Source organism: Dendrobates tinctorius, unplaced genomic scaffold (assembly GCF_039654945.1).
Source record: "Dendrobates tinctorius isolate UK_male_01 unplaced genomic scaffold, ASM3965494v1 ptg000120l, whole genome shotgun sequence".
NCBI classification, from domain to species: domain Eukaryota; kingdom Metazoa; phylum Chordata; class Amphibia; order Anura; family Dendrobatidae; genus Dendrobates; species Dendrobates tinctorius.
In genome coordinates, this window is record NW_027361788.1 from 43,994,376 (window position 1) to 44,008,939 (window position 14,564).

Below are 14,564 nucleotides of genomic sequence, written 5' to 3' on the forward strand. Positions count from 1 at the left end.
AAACGGGCTGTACAGCAGAGTGTCAGCAGAGGGGGACACAGGCTGTACAGCAGAGTGTCAGCAGAGGGGGACACAGGCTGTACAGCAGAGTGTCAGCAGAGGGGAACACAGGCTGTACAGCAGAGGAGGGGGGAAACGGGCTGTACAGCAGAGGGGGACACAGGCTGTACAGCAGAGTGTCAGCAGAGGGGGACACAGGCTGTACAGCAGAGTGTCAGAAGAGGGGGACACAGGCTGTACAGCAGAGGAGGGGGAAACGGGCTGTACAGCAGAGTGTCAGCAGAGGGGGACACAGGCTGTACAGCAGAGTGTCAGCAGAGGGGAACACAGGCTGTACAGCAGAGGAGGGGGAAACGGGCTGTACAGCAGAGTGTCAGCAGAGGGGGACACAGGCTGTACAGCAGAGGAGGGGGGAAATGGGCTGTACAGCAGAGGGGAACACAGGCTGTACAGCAGAGGAGGGGGAAAATGGGCTGTACAGCAGAGGGGAACACAGGCTGTACAGCAGAGGAGGGGGGAAATGGGCTGTACAGAAGAGGGGGACACAGGCTGTACAGCAGAGGAGGGGGGAAACTGGCTGTACAGCAGAGGGGGACACAGGCTGTACAGCAGAGGAGGGGGGAAACGGGCTGTACAGCAGAGGGGGACACAGGCTGTACAGCAGAGTGTCAGCAGAGGGGGACACAGGCTGTACAGCAGAGGAGGGGGGAAACGGGCTGTACAGCAGAGGGGGACACAGGCTGTACAGCAGAGTGTCAGCAGAGGGGGACACAGGCTGTACAGCAGAGTGTCAGAAGAGGGGGACACAGGCTGTACAGCAGAGGAGGGGGAAACGGGCTGTACAGCAGAGGGGGACACAGGCTGTACAGCAGAGTGTCAGCAGAGGGGAACACAGGCTGTACAGCAGAGGAGGGGGAAACGGGCTGTACAGCAGAGTGTCAGCAGAGGGGGACACAGGCTGTACAGCAGAGGAGGGGGGAAATGGGCTGTACAGCAGAGTGTCAGCAGAGGGGAACACAGGCTGTACAGCAGAGGAGGGGGGAAATGGGCTGTACAGCAGAGGGGAACACAGGCTGTACAGCAGAGGAGGGGGGAAATGGGCTGTACAGCAGAGGGGAACACAGGCTGTACAGCAGAGGAGGGGGGAAATGGGCTGTACAGCAGAGGGGGACACAGGCTGTACAGCAGAGGAGGGGGGAAACTGGCTGTACAGCAGAGGGGGACACAGGCTGTACAGCAGAGGAGGGGGGAAACGGGCTGTACAGCAGAGGGGGACACAGGCTGTACAGCAGAGTGTCAGCAGAGGGGGACACAGGTTGTACAGCGGAGGGGGGCACACAGGCTGTACAGCAGAGGGGGGGACACGGGCTGTACAGCGGAGGGGGGCACAGGCTGTAGAGCAGAGGGGGGCACACAGGCTGTATAGCAGTGGAGGAACACATGTTGTACAGCAGACGGGGGCACACAGGCTATATAGCAGAGGAGGAACACAGGCTGTACAGAAGTCTCTCAGCAGAGGGGGGACACAGGCTGTACAGCAGAGGGGAAACACAGGCTGTACAGAAGTCTGTCAGCAAAGCGGAAACAGTCTGTACAGCAGTCTGTCAGCAGAGGGAGAACACAGGCTGTACAGCAGAGTCTGTCAGAAGAGGGGGACACACGTCGGCAACACCATGCATGGGTTACGGCACACCTAATGCCAGCTGCTTCCAATTAACCACTGCACATGATTGACTGCTTACGATTTAAATACATTTCCACACATTCTCTTCATATCCCCTCGTCAAAACTCAGCGAAACGCGCATCGGGGCAGGTGCAGGGTTCGTTTGCCGGTTAGTATACTGCTGCTTTTTCTTGCATATGCACTTTATATACTGTACAGGCACTTTATAGGTTACACACTTCTGTCTCAGCATGTCTTTGCTATCATGGGTTATCCTTCACATGGAGTTGGATTTTAAATTTACTTAAACACTTCTTTAATCTGCCATAGCAACATCTATTTTATTAATTATTTGTTACGTTGCTGCCTGTGCTATATAGGCTATTTTCCTACTCTTTCAGCAGCTGTTTATCATTACCAACTTTGCACATTGATACTATACACACTGATCTTTATCCACACAGATCCTGTTTACTTGATGCACTTTAGATCTGTACTGTTCTTTTACTATATTTATGTATTTAAGTAATTATTTATGCATAGACAGTCACACTGATTTAGCATCATTTACCACGTTCACTTTTGGATCATGTATGTGATTTTGCTGCTGGTGTTCTAGTAATAATTTATTTGTGCATATACTTACCCCACACTTCCCTGTACGTTTTCCACCTGTTGGACTTTTCCCTTGTTTCTATTCTCGGTGATGTTTTTAAAATATCTTCTATCAATTTAGTTATGTATCACATTTGTAGGTTTTATAACTGTTCACAATAGTTTGGATGTGCCAGTATGTTTTTTTCTGTTTGTAGAAAACTCATCCTGACCTGAGCACTCCTACACCCATCAGCCTAAGGGGTTTTAATTAGCTGAATCCTTCCTGTCCTATATATTGTAGGCTTTTCAGCCCAGGAGAGGTGTTATATCAGGATATGTTCCCATCAATAAGGTACACCTTGTCGATGGCTGCTGGGAGCTCATGATTTGGCAAATTTATGAGCTATTTATCTTCAATTTTTCTGTAGAATTTTTTTCTGTAGCAATATTGTACTTACATTTTCAACATTTCATATTTACATAATATAGCACTTACGTATTTTCTATGCAGTAATGCAGTTCCAATTTTCAAAATTAGTTGTTTTTAGCACAGAGTGCAACTATTTTTATTTAGATTTATTGACTTGGTTGTCCTAGCTTGCACCTGTTCACACTAGCTTGAATGTGCTGGTCGTTTTTTTCTGTTTTAGACATGTATCACATACAGATAACTCCCATCATGCACGGGAAGTACATACGCTGTACTGTATACAGATCACTCATCATACCCAGGACATATATACAGTGAAGGAAATAATTATTTGATCCCTTTCTGATTTTGTAAGTTTGCCCACTGACAAAGACATGAACAGTCTATAAATTTAAGGGTAGGTTAATTTTAACATTGAAAGATAGAATATCAAAAATAAAATCCAGAAAATCATATTGTATAAATTATATAAAATGTATTTGCATTTTGCAGTGAGAAATAAGTATTTGGTCCCTCTGGCAAACAAGACTTAATACTTGGTAGCAAAACCCTTGTTGGCAAGCACAGCAGTCAGACTTTTTTTGTAGTTGATGATGAGGTTTGCGCACATGTCAGGAGGAATTTGGGTATGTGCACACGTTGCGGATTTGGCCCTGCGGATCCGCAGCAGTTTTCCAAGGGATGTACAGTACCATGTTATCCTATGGAAAACAAAAACCGCTGTGCACATGCTGCGGAAAACGCAGCGGTTTATTTTCCGCAGCATGTCAATTCTTTGCGCAGATTCCGCAGCGTCTTTACACCTATTCCATTCTAGGAATCCGCAGGTGTAAAAACACAGGCGAAATCCACACTAAGGCTAAGTGCACACGTACCGGAACTCTCGCGGAAATTACCGCGAGAATTCCGGAATTCCAGTCCGCGGGAAAATCGCATTTTAAATTCCCGCGATTTTCCCGCGGAAAAACTAGCATTTTGCAAGCGTATTTAGCTTGCAAAATGCTAGTGTTTTCCAAGCGATCTGTAGCATCGTTTGGAGAACTGATTGACAGGTTGGTCACACTCGTCAAACAGTAGTAAAAAGTTGGTCACACTCGTCAAACACTGAGGCCGCCTATGCAGCATCAGTAGTAAAAGATAGAATGCAAAAAAAAATAAAAAATGGTGTTATTCTTACCCTCCGACGTCCCGCGCATCCGTTCCCAGTAATCCTTTGCGAAAATGCCCGCGATGACGTCCGTTCTCGCGGGATTGCGATGTCTCGCGGTCATTCGCGATGACGTCGCGCGAATGACCGCGAGACTTCGCGATCCCGCTAGAATGGACGTCATCGCGGGCATTTTCGCAAAGGATTACTGGGAACGAGAGCGTGGAGAGAAGCGGGAAGGCTGCGCGGGACGCCGGAAGGTGAGAATAACAATATTTTTTATTTTTAATTCTATTTTTTACAGGGATATGGTACCCAAAGCCCGGAGGACAGTCTCCTCTCCTCCGGACCGTGGGTACCATCCGCAAATGTTCTGCTTACTTTCCGCATGGTGTGCACAGCCACATGCGGGAAGTAAGCGGAACAATGCATTCCTATGGGTGCGGGATCGCCGCGATTCCGCAAATTAATGAGCATGCTGCGGTTTTTACCGCGAAGCGATTCCGCCGCGGTAAAAACCGCTGCATTAGCACAGCATGCGGAATCCCATAGGAATGCATGGGATGCTTATTTTTCACGTTTTCGCGGCAAAATCGCGCGGTTAAAACCGCCGCGGAAACGCGAAAAAAACGCCACGTGTGAACTCAGCCTTAATCCACTAGAAATAAGCAGGTAAAACTCAGGCATTTTGACCAGCGGATTCTGTAGATTCCACTTGGAAAAATCTGCAACGTGTGCACATACCCTTTTGGTCCTCTCCTCTTTGCAGATCATCTCTAAATCATTAAGATTTTATAGGCTGTCACTTGGCATCTGGGAGATTCATCTCCCTCCATAAGTTTTCTCTGGGATAAAGGTCTGTAAACTGGCTAGGCCACTTCATGACCTTAATGTGCTTCTTTTTGAGCCACTCCTTTGTTACCTTAGCAGTATGTTTTGGGTCATTGTCTTGCTGGAAGACACAGCCTCAACCCATTTTTGATGTCCTGGCCGAGGGAAGGATGTTGTCACTTAGAATCTTATGGTACATGGCTACATCCATACTCCCATTGATGCAGTGAAGTAGTCCTGTGCCTTTAGCAGAGAAACACCACCAAAACATGTTTCCACCTCCATGTTTTACAGTGGGGATGGTGTTCTTTGGGTCATAGGTAGCATTTCTCTTCCTCCACACGGAGAGTTGAGTTAATGCCAAAGAGGTCAATTTTTGTCTCATCTGACCACAGCCCCTTCTCCCAATCACTCACAGAATCATCCAGGTGTTCATTGGCAAGCTTCAGATGGGCCTGCACATGTGCCTTCTTGAATAAGGAAACCCTGCAGGCACCGCAGGATTTTAAACCTTTAAAGTGTAATGTGTTACCAATGGTTTGCTTGGTGACTGTGGTCCCAGCTGCCTTGAGATCATAAACAAGTTTTCCCTGAGTAGTTTTAGGCTGATCTCTCACCTTCCTCATGATCAAGGATACCCCACTAGGGGATTTTTTGCATGGTGTTCCAGATCAATGTCTATTGACAGTCATTTTGTGTTTCTTCCATTTTCTTACTATTGCACCAATAGTTGTCTCCTCACCCAGCCTCTTACGTAGTTTTGTAGACCATTCCAGCTTTGTGAAGGTCTATGATCTTGTCCCGGACATCCTTAGAAAGCCCTTTGGTCTTGCCCATGTTGTAGAGGTTAGAGTCTGACTGATTGAGTCTGTGGACAGGATTCTTTTATAAACGAGACCATGTAAGACAGCTGTCTTTAATGCAGGTAACGAGTTGATTAGGAGTGTCTAACTGGTCTGTAGGAGCCAGAACTCTTAATGGTTGGTAAAGGATCAAATACTAATTCCCTACTGCAAAATGCAAACAAATCTCTCTATATAAAACTGAATGTATGTGTGTGTATCACCATCACCAACCAATCACGAAGCATCTTTCATTTCAACAAAGCTGTTCAAAAGAAGCTGAGCTATGATTGGTTGCTATGAGCAACAGTTTTCCTTGCAATCAATCACTAAGCATCCCTCATTTCACCAGAGCTGGTTAAAAGAAGCCGAGCTGTGATTGGTTGCTATGAGCAAGTTTTCCCACTTGACAACACCTTAGCAGACACTGCCATGGTGGGAGAAATCTAGCATCCCTAGGAACATAAGCTCCCAGCCATTGTCTGCCCCCTGAAGGGAGCAGACAGCACATGACAAATGAATTCCCCCTCCCTGCCCATATCCCCATCACACATCCTCCATCCCGTAGGCACATCTTCCCTCTTAAAGAGATCATTGGTATGGAAGTCAGAGCAAATCCATCCAGCGCTTTGGTTTTGACCCCAGGCCTCTCTTAAAGTGATCTCCGGTATGGAAGTTAGGACCGTTCCACTCAGCTCTGTGGTTCTGACCCCAGTTTCTCTTAAAGGGATCATTGGTATGGCATTTAGGGCAAATCCACTCTGCGCTTTGGTACTGACCCCAGGCGTTTCTTAAAGGGATTTCCGGTATGGAAGTCGGGGCAATTGCCTTCAAATGCTCTGGTACTGACCCCAGGCTCTCTTAAAGGGATCTCCTGTATGGAAGTCAGGGCAAATCCCTCAGCGCTCTGATTCTGACCCCAGGGTTCTATTAAAGGGATCATTGGTATGCAAGTCAGGGCAAATCCACTCAGCGCTCTGGTTCTGATCCCAGGCTCTCTTAAAGGGATCCCCAGTATGGAAGTTAGGGCAGATCCACTCAGTGTTCTGGTTCTGACCCCAGACTCTCTTAAAGGGATCCCTGGCATGGAAGTCAGGGTAATTGCCTTCAAATGCTCTGGTACTGACCCCAGGCCTCTCTTAAAGGGATCTCCGACATGGAAGTTATGGTAAATCCCTCAGCGCTCTGATTCTCACCCCAGGCTTCTATTAAAGGGATCATTGGTATGGAAGTAAGGGCAAATCCATTCAGCGCTCTGGTTCTGACACCAGGCCTCTCTTAAAGGGATCCCCGGTATGGAAGTTAGGACCGTTCCACTTAGCGCTCTGGTTCTGACCCCATGCTGACGGGGTGATGTGGGATATTAGTGGTAGTTGTCCGGTGGCTCTGGCTGACGGAATGATGTGGGATATTAGGTGTAGTAGTCTGGTGGCTCTGGCTGACGGGACGATGTGGGATATTGGGAGTAGTCCGGTAGCTCTGGCTGATGGGACGATGTGGGATATTAGGGGTTGTTGTCCAGTAGCTCTGGCTGACGGGATGATGTGGGATATTATAGTGAATGTAGCTATACGGAGTGGGCGGGGCTCTACACTCGCTTAATATAGATATATATATATTCATTATAATTTGTTATAACTAACCGTAGTTAGTTACTATGCCCGGGCAGCGCCGGGCTCTTCAGCTAGTTTTATATAATTTAGACAATGTGGTTTTCTGGATTTTATTTTTAATATTCTATCTCCCAATGTTAAAATTAATCTACCCTTAAAATTATAGACTGTTCTTGTATTTGTCAGTGGGCACACTTACAAAATCAGCAAGGGATCAAATACTTATTTCCCCCACTTTATGCTGTAAACAGATCACTCCCATCATACACAGGACGTACATATACTGTACACAGGATGTAAATATACCGTATACAGATCACTCCCATCATACACAGGACGTACACATAGTGTACACAGATCACTCCCATCATACAAAGGACGTTCATATGCTGTACACAGGACCTACATATACTGTATACAGATCATTCCCATCATACACAGGACGTACATATACTGTATACGGATCACTCCCCTCCTACACAGGACGTACACACATGGTCAAAATTGTTGGTACCCCTCGTTTAATGACAGAAAAACCCACAATGGTGACAGAAATAACTTGAATCTGACAAAAGTAATAATAAATCAAAAATCCATGAAAATGAACAAATGAAAGTCAGACACTGCTTTTCAACCATGCTTCCACAGAATGTTAAAAAAATTAAAAACTAATGAAATAGGCCTGGACAGAAATGATACTACCCTTAAATTAATATTTTGATAAACAACCTTTTGAGGCAATCACTGCAATCAAGCAATTCCTGTAACTGTCAATGAGACTTCTGCACCTCTTGACAGGTATTTTGGCCCACTCCTCAAGAGCAAACTGCTCCAGAGGTCTCGTGTTTGAAGGTTGCCTTTACCAGACGGCATCTTTCAGCTCTTCCCAAAGATGCTCAATAGGATTTAGGTCAGGACTCATAAAAGGCCACTTTAGAATAGTCCAATGTTTTCCTCTTAGCCATTCTTGGGTGTTTTTAGCTGTGTTTTGGGTCATTATCCTGTTGCAAGACCCATGACCTGCAACTGAGACCAAGCTTTCTGGGCAGCACATTTCTCTATAGAATCCCTTGATAGTCTTGAGATTTCATTGTGCAATGCACAGACTCTAGACACCCTGTGCCAGATGCAGCAAAACAGCAACAGAACATAACAGAGCCTCCTCCATGTTTCACAGTAGGGACAGTGTTCTTTTCTTGATATGCTTCATTTTTCCGTCTGTGAACATAGAGCTGATGTGCCTTGCTAAAAAGTACCATTTTTGTCTCATCTGTCCATAGTACATTTTCCCAGAAGCTTTGTGGCTTGTCAACATGTAGTTTGGCAAATTCCAGTCTGGCTTTTTTATGATTTTTTTTCAACAATGCTGTCCACCTTGGTCGTCTCCCATGAAGACCACTTTGGCTCATACAATGACGGATGGTGCGATCTGGCACTGATGTTCCTCGAGCTTGAAGTTCACCTTTCATCTGTTTAGAAGACTTCATCCACTTCAAATTTATGTTAAGAACCTATAACACTGCCCTTCACCTCGCCAAAAAGACCTACTTCAGCACCCTGATCTCCTCACTAGCCAACAACCCCAAGAAACTTTTTGACACTTTTCATTCCCTCCTCAGGCCAAAAGCACAAGCCCCTATCACAGACATTTGTGCTGATGACCTGGCCTCCCACTTTACAGAAAAAATAGATAATATCCATCAGGAAATCTCCCAATCAACAAGTGCTGTGACTCCCATCCCTTCCTGCATCTCCCCTGGCTCACTTTCCACATTTGATCCCATCACAGAAGAAGTCTCCAGACTCCTCTCTTCTCGTCCGACTACATGCACTACCAACCCCTTGCCCTCACATCTCCTCCAGTCTCTCCAGTCGTCACAACCCACCTTACTACAGTCTTTAATCTCTCCCTCTCCTCGGGCATTTTCCCATCCTCCTTCAAACACGCCATTGTTACTCCATTACTAAAGAAACCCGCTCTCGACCCATCCTGCACAAACAACTACAGACCAGTCTCCAATCTCCCCTTCATCTCTAAACTTTTGGAATGCCTAGTTTACTCCCGCCTTACCCGTTACCTCTCCACTCACTCCCTTCTAGACCCTTCACAGTCCGGCTTCTGCCCCCTACATTCGACTGAAACTGCACTCATCAAAGTGACCAATGACCTTCTGACAGCAAAACGTAACGGTGACCACTCTCTGTTCATTCTTCTTGACCTATCTGCAGCTTTCGATACTGTTGACCACCATCTCCTACTCTCTAGGCTCCAGTCACTAGTCATTAAGGACACTGCACTCTCCTGGTTGTCTTCCTATCTCTCTGACCGCTCCTTCAGTGTTTTGTTCTCTGGCTCCACGTCATCTCCTCTTCCTCTTGCTGTCGGGGTACCTTAGGGCTCAGTCCTTGGCCCCCTTCTTTTCTCTCTCTACACGGCCCCAATTTGACAGACCATCAGCAGATTTGGCTTTCAGTACCATCTTTATGCTGATGACACACAACTATATACATCTTCCCCCGACCTTACCCTCACTGTACTACAGAACGCCAGTGACTGTCTGTCCGGAGTCTCCAATATCATGTCCACTCTCTATCTGAAACCCAACCTCTCTAAAACTGAACTTCTTCTGCTCCCGCCGTCTACTAACCTCCCTAAATCTGACATTTCCCTCTCCGTGGGTGGTACCACAATAACACCCCGGCAGCAGGCGCGCTGTCTGGGTGTTATGTTTGACACCAATCTCTCCTTCACATCCCATATACAATCTCTTGCCCGCTATTGCCGCTTACACCTAAAGAACATCTCTAGAATCCGCCCTTTTCTCACTATGGAAACAAAAACCCTCACTGTTGCATTGATCCACTCCAGCCTGGATTACTGCAACACTCTATTAATTGGCCTCCCCGTCACTCGACTAGCCCCTCTCCAGTCCATACTTAATGCAGCGGCCAGGATCGTCCATCTGGCTAATCGGTACTTGGACGCATCCGCTCTTCGCCAGTCCTTACATTGGCTGCCCATTCATTATAGGATCCAATTCAAAGTACTTGTTCTCACCTACAAAGCTCTCCACAGTGCGGCACCCTCTTACATCTCTTCCCTTATTTCTGTCTATTGGCCTAGCCGATAGCTGCGCTCTGCAAACGACTTTTGACTATCCTCTGCTCTAATCCGTACCTCCCACTCCCGACTCCAATACTTCTCCCGTGCTGCTCCTATCCTCTGGAATGCTCTACCCCAAGAAATCAGGACTATCCACAATTTGCATAGTTTTAGGCGCTCCCTCAAAACACACCTGTTCAGAGCGGCCTATCACGTTCACTAATCAAAGTCATTCTATGTGTAAGTGTGCGTGTGTAGCCCATTCACTATCGCCATCCATCCTTCACTCCCTCAAGATGGATGGACCTTCATTGTAAATACACAATTGTAAATACACACCTGTACTTTGTATCTCCCTCATCTCATTGTAGATTGTAAGCTCTCACGAGCAGGGACATCTTATTTCGTCTTATTTTGCTTTAATTATTGTATTGTTAATGTTGTTACTTATGACTTGTGTTTTGAAACTGTTAAACTGTAAAGCACTGCGGAATATTTTGGCGCTATATAAAGATTATTATTATTATTTAGAAGTTTTTCTGGGCTCTTTTGTTACCATTTGTATTATCCGTCTCTTTGATTTACCTTTAACATGTTTTTCTACAATTTTCTTTCTAATCTCCTGAGACAACTCTTTCCTTCGCTTCCTCTGGTCCATGTTGAGTCTGATACACACCATGCCACCAAACAGCAGGGTGAGTATCTGTAGCCATCTATACAGGCCCACTCACTGATTCCAAGATTGTAGACACCTGTGATGCTAATTAGTGGACACACCTTGATTTAACATGTCCCTTTTGTCACATTATTTTCAGAGGTACCATCATTTCTGTCCAGGCCTATTTCATGAGTTTTATTTTTTTTTTTTAATTCTATGGAAGCATGGTTGAAAAGCAATGTCTGACTTTCATTTCTTCATTTGCATAGATTTTTGAATTATTACTTTTGTCAGATTCAAGTTATTTCTGTCGCCATTGTGGGTTTTTCTGTCATTAAACGAGGGGTACCAACAATTTTGACCACGTGTGTACATAATGCTGTACACAGGATGTACATATACCATATACAGATCACTCCCATCATACACAGGACGTACACATACTTTATACAGATCACTCCCATCATACATAGGATATACATATACTTAAAACAGGAGGTACATATACTGTATTCAGAACACTCCCATCATCCACTTCTGTGTACTGTGCTGTATGACCTTTGAGGACACCTGAGTTCATTGCATTGTTCTAAGTTTCCTTACTCTAATGCCAAGTCGAGAACTGTGAAGCAGGAGGGCTCCAGGAGCTGGCGCCACAACCTGCAGGGAGCCCCGAGCACAGTGTCGTTACATCCCATAGCCCATGCTGTGCTCTACATCCTATACCGAGGTGCGGACGGCCACACAATACATAGTAGTGTTGTAATATACATCCTGGCCTGACACAGACCACACTGACACGAGCAGACAGTAGTCAGATCTCAATTCTGTATTACAGCCATTCTGGGAGTTGTAGTTTTGCAATAGGCAGATAAGCAGCATGTCTTGTAGTTAGACACCTGAGGAAGACAGAACTGGAAAGTTGAGGGAATCTTGGGTGTGCCAGGCGCGTGCTATTAGGGTGAACCTTGGCATACTTTGTACAGTACCATACACATTCAAAATGGCTTTCAAATATGTATACAATTATTGAGAAAAGCGAGACAAAATGGAAGTGGACAAACTGGTCCGACCAAATTAAGCACATAGGCGTACGGGTCGACTCCCAGGCCCCTGGGCAGTATCAGCAGGAGATTCAGGAAGAAATGTCATGAAAAACTAAATTCACTGTAAAACACTAATTATAAGAGCATATCCGCATAACAGGTAGTAAATGCCACAGTACATATCCTAGGAAGGTGGCTTACATCCTACTGTGCAAGAGAAAATAAAATGACACCTTTAAGGGTTAACTGCAAAAATCATAGCAGACTTCTGATAGCCTGGCATCCAGCACAAATCTGGAGCCTGACAGTAAAAATAACCAGAGCACAATCACTCCGTAATCCGGAGTCCCCCCTCATAGCTGCCACTAGAGGATGACAGCGGACACTCACTCTCTGCACCATCAGGACTATGTGAGACTAGGCTGAAGAACTGGGGCTATGCAATCAGATCCAAAAAGGACGACGTCTAGCGCTGACAAGTTTCCTCACAGGGTCGGCGGCTTGATGAATGAATGGCATAGTTAAGAGAATGTTATTCAAGAGAATGTATGTAATCAGCGAAACATGGCGGCTCTCTCTCATCCATGTACTGGGTCTATGTGGACATCCTTTTGCGCCACAACTGAAAGGGAATATAGGAGCAGCAGACAGGCTCTCCTATTATCTTTAAAGAGTTAAATCTAAAGGAAAAAATGGAATTGGGGGTGCCTTTATTATGAGTTGTCCACGGTCATCCCCTTCCACCACGTCACTGTGATGACACATTCATTATAAGAGGAGCCCAAATCTATGAATGGAGCTCAGTCCGGACTCAGAGCCAGACCAATACTCATCACAATTGGACCCTTCACATTACACCATGCTCAACCCTTGACGCTGGGTCATCGGGTATCTCCTGTGCAGCAGAACGGTAGGAAGTTTGGATCAGAATGTGGCGGGTGGGGGATTAACACACTGTGATATTTTGGGGGTCTGTAAGGAACCTTTTAGCCCAGTGAGATGCTATCTGTCTGGCTGAGGAGCTCTGCCCTCATATAGCCCCTGTGTAAGCCCCTCCCCAGGCTTTCCATGCAGTCAGGTTTTCCATATGTCCCAGGACTTCGGGAACACGGCTGTAGGATCTGCACAATAGATTCATCCTCTCTTTGGATTAGTAGGATATAAAATACTTGTGTGAGCACCAAGATCTGCGAGAAGGTATGGAGGTCACCTGTACGTCTGTGTGCACAGATTTGTGTGATGTGGGGCTGGGGGGGTCACTGTATTTTAACATTTGCTTGCATCAGTATAGAAAGTTATGGGAAGAAGGGGCTTCATATTGTATATAAGGTCCCTAAGATTACGTATCGATGTGCGTCCATACTGTACAGTGGCTGTCTCCAACCTGTGCTTGTGAAACTTCAACTTCCAGCATGCCTTGACTTACTTGCTGTCAAAACATCCTGGGGTTGTAATTTAATGGCAGCTGGAGAGTCACAAGTTAGAGAGCTCCACTGTATGGTATACTTTTTTATTTATTTTAATCATTTACATAGCGCCATTTACTCCTTAGGGATTTATATCATCATCGCTGTCCCCGATGGGGCTCACATTCTAGATTCCCTATCAGTATGTCTTTGGAGTGTGGGAGGAAACCAAAGAACAAAGAGGAAACCCACACAAACACGTGGAGAACATACAAACTCCCTATAGATGTTGTCCTTGGTGGGATTTGAACCCAGGACCCCAGCGCTGTAGTGGTAACCACTGAGCCACCATGCTGTTCATGTATTCATCTGCAATAAACAGAGGGGGTCCACATCTAGAACCATCTATGTATATAGGAGGTGTATACAGCCAGTCATGATCTAGGAACATAGCACCACTTTATCAGCACAAGTGTATAAATGGTCCTAACAAGCCCCCCCCCCTGAGAATTAAGACATTTTTACCCATTCAGTGTTACGAGTCTACATTTCCCAATTTGCTTCTTCAGTATGAGGCTAGCTGGAGGTGCTGAGAGTTGTAGTTCTGTTACCGTGTGTGTGTGGGACTCTTAGATATTCCTGATCATCAGCTTGGTCACTGGATTTGCCATCTTTTACTTTGTGTTTCTATGTCTGTTGGTGTACATGTGTGGGTACCGGGCATGTACCCTCATACAAGTGTAGAGGGGGATTTTATAATATGAAGGTTCACACTTCACACTAACATGTGCTGGAAACATCCTGACATGGAGGATGAAGCATATAAAGCTCTCGATGGACCTATGCCAGTTATGGTACAATAAGTTATGGCATATTGCTGGGGTATGCGATCACTTTATGATTAGAAGACCCTCATTGATTCAGAGAATAAAAGGGGCTACATTCGCGATTTCACAGTCTTTTCCTGCACAGTGGCGCTCCTTTGCGCAGTTCAGAGACTGGAAATCACCGCCGCACCCTTCATTCTCAGGATCAGTGTTGGTTCCAGTAGTCAAACCCGAGTAATCATGAAGTAAAGGCTTATCCAAGCAATATACCATCACTTCCTGACATGAGAATACCATGTGATAATCTTTGGGCTGCCAGCCTCAAGTACATAATGCTTTACAGCGGATCTACACATTAAGGTGACTTAAGAATATGCTTTTCTGTGTGTACATAAGGCCT

General features: G+C 45.8%; 1 protein-coding gene and 1 long non-coding RNA gene across 4 annotated transcripts in view; one reads left to right on the forward strand and one right to left on the reverse strand.

Annotated features, from left to right (window-relative positions):
• Positions 1-14,564, reverse strand: part of LOC141046695 (uncharacterized) — a 218,457-nt gene that overhangs the window by 99,854 nt on the left and 104,039 nt on the right. The window lies entirely within an intron of this gene.
• Positions 12,736-14,564, forward strand: part of SLC38A5 (solute carrier family 38 member 5) — an 84,500-nt gene continuing 82,671 nt past the window's right edge. The window contains exon 1 of one of the 2 annotated variants that reach the window (XM_073541287.1): positions 12,736-12,841. The gene's annotated coding sequence lies outside the window, so the exon portion shown is untranslated. Of the gene's footprint in view, positions 12,842-13,017; positions 13,129-14,564 lie in introns of those variants that run through there. The other variant, XM_073541288.1, reaches the window with a different exon arrangement.